A 6,867-nucleotide genomic window follows, 5' to 3' on the forward strand; every position below is an offset into this window, starting at 1 on the left:
AGGAAGCTGATTTTACATGACACTCACACTTGGTATTGAGTTGGATCACATAACAAGAAAGTCCCTTTTCATGGTTGATTTCAGTCTTTTGATAGCCTCAGTGGACATCATGAGGTATTGCAAATATATCTTTGTCACCACTCAAAAACCTGGGACTTTCCATATTTAACAAGAGAGCAGATCTGAGCTCAGTTTTCAGCAAGGAAATAATATAAGTCTTTTGAAAACATACCCACATTTTGTTTAGAAGTTATTTTGCATGTATTTCAATTTATAGAAAAGTAATTTTATGAGAATGAAATGTTTATTTTATCATAGTGTACATTTATTTAGCTAAATTGATTAATTAAAAAAATACACATTACTGCAGAGGTTACACAGATACAGTAAAACTCATGGAGGAGGTTCTACATGGAATACAGATACTGCACCACCATGAGTGGAGTCCACAATTGAATGAGCTTCAGAGACTTCTGTAGGCACAGCTAGGACTGTCATCCTAGTGGTACAGTGTAGGGTGAAAATCCCTGGAATAAGAGCAAAAAGAAAGTTCTAGTTCTTGATTTGCTGGGTAAGGAAACTCAACCCTAGTTTAATTTTTCGAAGGTACATGAGGGAGATTACAATTGGAAACATCTACGCATACTGCAGTTCTGCATCCTAAGATAAGTGATAACACACTGTCTTCAAAATGTCATATTCAAAAAAATTAAGAAACATGACCCATTCATTATAACCACTAGGGACTAAATTGCACCATGATCATCATATTCACAAAAGTAAAAGGGTTACTTTTACTCAGAAGTATAAAGATCAGTTTAATCCTCCAGAACATTTATTTGAATTAGATGTAGAGAACACTCACATCCATGATCCTTAGAAGTAGAACAGTTCAAGGTTATGCATGCGTGCACACACACATGTATACAGACACACAATCTCACCTGATCTGTCAACTTTGATGTCTGTTGGGGCAAAGTTTCTGGGTACTAGTCTAAGAACAAATTTAGATGAGGATCTAAGTCAGTAAATATAGAAAAATGCTGTATTATTTTAATTCTGCTCACAGTCATTAATATTCCCCAGTCTAAATCTGATTTGTTTTTAGAATTTTTAATGCTAAAGTGTTTAGATGATTGAGTTTGCTGATATGACATAGTTTTATCTTCATTCCTGTTTTCAAATGCTCCCTGCAAGGCATAAGATTTGCCAATGCCTTTGAATCTTAAAATGAGTTGGGATTTTTAAAACCTTGTATAAAAAATCATGTTTAAAATATTTTGTTGGTTAACTTCCATGTAAAATTTAATTAGTTCTTCAGTAACATTGACTACAACTCAGTCAAGTAGAAACGAATGACCAAATAGTGCTTAATACTTATGCTGAAATCAGCTGTTTAAAAAAACTGTTTAAAGCTGCTATTCACTTATAATAACTTAGGAGTATAGTTCATTACCCATTATCATTATCTTGTTCAGACTGCACAATATATTAGTATTAGGCTAATTGCTGACTCAGGATTTGAACGATAGTTTTATAGACAGTAAATTGAATAACACTTCTCTCCTACTTGTTTTTGTATTTATTTTGTAAAATTTTGCTAGAGGTATGAGTTGAATATTTAGAATATATAACTTGGAAAATGGTCCAATATGTTACACTAAATAAAATTTCTACCTTTTTTATCTTCTATTTTTAAATAAAATTTCTCTTCTCTTTGTTATAATCTATTTAAATTAACTTTCTGTCATCGTATTTAAGCATTGCATTTTGTTTATATTTTTTATAAAAAAATCAGTACTATAATTGTTTTAATTTACTCAAGTTTAAATTGGTTAACGTCAGAATAGAATTATTATATCTTAATCAACTAAGAGAACCAAGAGGATGTAAAGAAAATATTGTGAAATCACACGCATTTATCAGTTACCATTTTGAGTAGTTTCATAATAATTGTGACCCTAGGAAAGTCATTTATACTATCTTCTTTCTTCATAATGTTGTTTTATTTGTGAAAAGCTCCTGGCCTCCAATGATCCCGACCTTCTAGTATTCACACCCTTGGGAAGTGCCCTCTCACAGGTACCAGGATGGATCAGTTCGAGAATTAGAATACAGAGGACATACTGGAATGTTACTCCCAAGATTAGGTCATAAAGGATACTGTGGCCTTCACTGTAGTTACCCCAGTCTCTATTGAAACACTCTAGAGAAGCCAGTGGCTGTGTGATGAGGTCATATGAGTGCCCCATCTCGGAAGTCCTGTCAAACCTACCAAAGCTGCAGCCCTGCCCTATGTCTTGACCTCCACCTCATGAAAAACTGTGACCCAGGGCCTCCCAGCTAAACTACTTCCAAAATCCTGACCCAACAGACTGTGGGATACATGTGTTCTGTTTTAATTTACTAAATTTGAGGGTAATTTATTACACAGCAATAGTTAAGCAGGATATTGTTATTATCCCAAAAGTCATCTGCCCCTCCCTCTATCCCTTATTAGGATGCTTTCATGGCATCTAAACTAGCCAGAAATAGATTAAAAAAATACTTGTCAACAAATATATGTTACACTGATGAAAACAACATACATATTTAAAATGCTGAATTTCCCCCCAAGTGTAAGTACCTTTCGACCAAAAGATTATTTTGCCAATTAGAGTCCCCAGCAACTCTAGGAATAGGTGTTATTATCCCCCTTCTCAAAGGAGGAAATGCAAATTGGCAGAGGGTAAGGAGTGAGCACAGAGCAGATGTGTTACAGAGCTAGTGTCTTACATCAGATCTGCCATTTCCCTGTTTGCATGTTAAGCAAGCATCAATGAGTCTCCAAGAGAAGGTCTATGAACTACCCAGCTTTACTGCAGGGGCCTTAGTACACCCAGGATAATTTTTGTCATTTACCTTGAGTCTCAGGACTCAAGCTGCAGGGGAATGTGTTTGCTTGAAGTCTGGCTTTGAGTAAGAGGGGCATTGCTGGAGTATAATTCCATTTTTTAGGCATAGAACATTTTTTGCTGGGAATCATGAGACCTTTAAAATGAATTATTATCCTTGTAAGCCATTGGGGTTTTGTTCCCCCCTTCCCACCAACATATGCGTTATAGCACAGGTTGGCATTCGGGTATACACTTCAAAGCATCCTAACACCCTGTTTCTGAGTGATGGTAGCAGGAGGGGATCGACACATCACATAGATCCATTAATAGCAAGAGAAAATGATGAAGTAGAGACAAGAGTGAAACTAGATTCTGCTGATAGCTGAAAGGTGATGAAGGTTCTGTGAGGCAGAGATAATGTAGGAATGATGTCCACGTAGAACATATCTCTACATGTGCCAGTGGTGGAGATGTTTTCCAAACTTACTCAGTCTCATTTCAATTCTAAAGTCAATCCAAATCACTTTGTGATGGGAATTATATGGAGACCCATGCAGAAGAAGGAGTCTTCCAAAAACTGGCTTCTGAAAAATTGACATGGTATCTATAATCATGACAGTTCAGAATCTTCTAGATTCCTATAAGAATTTCTTGAATGTGGCTGGCTACATTGGAAGACTATTCCTTTACTTTGACAGCCAACCGCTCTTGTTAGATTTCGCAATTCAATAAACTCTGACTGCTCATAATTTAATATTTTTGTGACACATATTTAAGTTTCTAAATCAGTTTTGTGAGGCATGCGATAAAAATAAAATCAGTCTGTTGAACGCATACATTGCTTAGTCAACTCTCAATATGACCTGCAAGAAACAAAGTAGAAACAAAATGATATTGAATAATGCATTTTTATTTCATTTCATTAAAATAAAAAAAACACACAATTAAACCAGTGGGAAACATTGCAAGCTACTAAAAGTTTTTAAGATTGTTCATTCATAAAACTCTGTCCACTTATCACCTTATAAGTTAGGGACAAGGCACACAATTTAAGCTAAATCTGATTGGTTTTATTCTCCAAATTTAATGGCAATGTTATACTTCATCATTAAATGACATGCTTGATGGCATTCTCATCCCTTTTCAGATGTATGCCTTGTTCAACTTGGTAGAAATAATTTTTCTACCAATAAAAACTAAAACCTTATCAATTATGCATATTAAATATAGAAAACTAACAAGTATATCAATATAAATACTATTTTGTAAGATGAGAAAACTTACATTTAAAAATTATTGAAGATAAGATTATCATGAAAAGATTAGTATCTTTTAAGGTGTAGGTATATTTTTATAATAACTAATAGCTCATACATTTTACTTTGTTAATCTCTATCTTTTCCCAAGTAGATCCTGTTTCTGTAACATATAACAAAAAAGGAGCAAGACAATTTTACCTGAAATGCTTTTCAACTTTGGGGGTTTATATTCATGAGAAGTTTCTTATTTGGAAAATGAGTAGTGGGAATATTATGGTCATGGAATACAAGTCAAGTGGTATGAATACATATGAAAGTTGGCCTCTCTGAGCCTTGGTTTATCCCTTAATAAATAGCATAATAAGCAAGAATATGTTCCCTGGACTAGACTGCTAAATTCAAAACCTGGTTTTGTAACCAATATTTATATAACTTGGATATTTAATCTCTCTACCCATTATTTCATAGTGCTATTATAAGAATTAAATGATTAATACAGAAAATAACATGTATGTATGGGAAGAGAGAATGAGAGAGAGGGAGTGAAGGAGAGAGGGAGAGAGAGAGAGAGAGAGAGAGAGAGAGAGAGAGAGAGAGAGAGAGAGCTGTGTAGGTGTGTGTGTGTTTAAAAAAAGTTCATTAGTTCTAGACTTGATGTCAACTCCTAGGTCAAAATTGATTAACAGACTTATAACCCCCCTTCATGATTGCTGTATTAGTCAGACAAACAAGTTCTTTTTCAGCTGTTAGATAATAGTCAGTTGAGACAGATTCTTCAGATAAGGTTAATGTTTCTTAGATCATACTTGTACTTAATATTTTAGAACTAGCACTACTTAGCTTGAAATGTACTATCTTCTTTAGTTGTATTGTCATTTGGTTAATTTTATGTATGTATTGACAAGATGACTGGAAAACCATCTGGTATTTTACAAAGAGATTATTTATAACAATATTTTCCCAGGCTCATCCTTCTTGTCCCATATGGAAACAGTAGAATAAGCATTGACTTCTGTTGCGAGTGGTTAACTATGGATAATGACAGGGGTCATCATACTGTTGATTATCTGCCTTACAAATAAAAAAAGTACAGAAAAATAGATATGGATAGATAGCTGGTACTCCTTAATATCTGTTTATTTATTTATGAACTAGAGGCCCAGTGCACAAATTTGTGCACAAGTGGGGTCCGGCTGCCTATCCCCATCAGGGTGTGTGGGGGGGGGGGCGATTGGGGGCGGGACCAGCTAGCCACCACCTGTGGCCCCTCTCCCTGGCTGGCTGGCCCCCGCCCCCGATTGAGGAGGAGTAAGTTGGGGGGGGGCGGGGCCGGCCAGGGGGAGTTATTAGTGTCAAAGATCTTTGCAGGGTGTATACACGTTTGCTGTTGGCTTTTGGATGAGTTGAAGTTTCAAAGGCGTTTTAGTGTCAGGGACACTTACAGCTTCTGTTTCTAAGCCTCTCCTTAGGCAGGTAATGCAATTTAGTTCCCTGCTGACAAACCCTCTAAAGAGAGGTTGTGGTGTGATGTGACTGCCCTCTTTGGTAGTAAGCAGTGGAAAGAGAACACTGGAAGATGGTGGTTGTGCTGGGCACCTCTCCTGGACACCTGACTGATGGTCCAAACCATGAGCAGTTTTCCTCTTGATCACTCGTCATTCAGGTTCCTGGTCTATGAAGGCTGGAGAGCTTTGATTACTTAGAATCACTGAAGGTCACACTTCAGTGATTGGGTTGGGGGAGCAATCAGGGGTGGGGCCGGCAGGGGGAGGGTCCCCTGGCAGTTGGCTGGCCAGCCCCGCCCCCGATCAGGCCAGTTGGCCGTCACAATGTGCATCATTCTGGTCATTCCGTCATTCGGTTGCTTGGCTTTTATATAGATAGATAGATAGATAGATAGATAGATAGATAGATAGATGATAGATAGATGATAGATAGATAGATAAATAGATAGATAGATAGATTTTACACATAACTACTTTACTGAGATATTGTGCATATGATAAAATATACAAATATTAAAATGTAAAGCATTAGGATAGATATAAAAAAAACTTAAATAGTTTTATTAATTAACTAAACAAACCTTTATGCTCTTATTAAAATGTTAGAATAACATTGAATTGTTATTTCTTCATGTATGTAATATTAACATAATATTTATAATAACTTTAGTGAGAATAATATGGTTGTACCTTCTTAATTCTTTTTTTAAATCATAGTTTTACCTTGATTTATTTTTTTCTGTACTACTCATACTTCTAAGTTCAGTATATTTTTATTGGCTTTTAATGGTTGAAAATGTTATCACATACATATGTATACCAAATTGAAAGAAGCATATTATACCTTCTGCTTACTCAAACACAATATGTATTTTCTTTCTCATCCATGATACGTTTTGAGTGCAGTTCATTTTTCAGCTACAGGGCATAACTTTGATATCTGAAAGCATCTGGATAATTTCAAATTATTAGGGCCCAATCACATTTGATCTGAATATATCATCCCATCATTTACCTGCCATCTGACTTGAAACCGAGGTCCTATCAAGGAGCAGAAGAATCACCTCTGCCATATTTTTGTCCTGGGCATGAAGTACAAGGGTTCTTTATAATGCAAGTGTTTTTGTTTTTGTTTTACAAATCATTTACTTCTGTTGTCTCTTTAGTGAGAGTGAGCTAGAATGGAATAATGCTAAGTAGTGTGGTCCACAAACCTACCTAACCAGG

At 35.8% G+C, this 6,867-nt stretch overlaps 1 long non-coding RNA gene across 2 annotated transcripts; it reads right to left on the reverse strand.

Annotated features, from left to right (window-relative positions):
- Window positions 1–303: 303 nt before the first annotated feature.
- LOC114231037 (uncharacterized) lies at window positions 304–5,688 on the reverse strand. Of its 2 annotated transcripts, XR_008557677.1 has the most exons (4): window positions 5,578–5,688; window positions 3,364–3,460; window positions 945–994; window positions 304–527 (listed from the first exon to the last, which is right to left on the reverse strand). It is a non-coding gene; the product is annotated as an uncharacterized LOC114231037 (long non-coding RNA). The 2 variants fall into 2 exon arrangements; XR_008557678.1 differs by lacking the exons at window positions 3,364–3,460; window positions 5,578–5,688 and adding an exon at window positions 2,044–2,069.
- Window positions 5,689–6,867: the final 1,179 nt, after the last annotated feature.

This window comes from Eptesicus fuscus, chromosome 2 (genome assembly GCF_027574615.1).
Source record: "Eptesicus fuscus isolate TK198812 chromosome 2, DD_ASM_mEF_20220401, whole genome shotgun sequence".
Taxonomy (NCBI): Eukaryota; Metazoa; Chordata; class Mammalia; order Chiroptera; family Vespertilionidae; genus Eptesicus; species Eptesicus fuscus.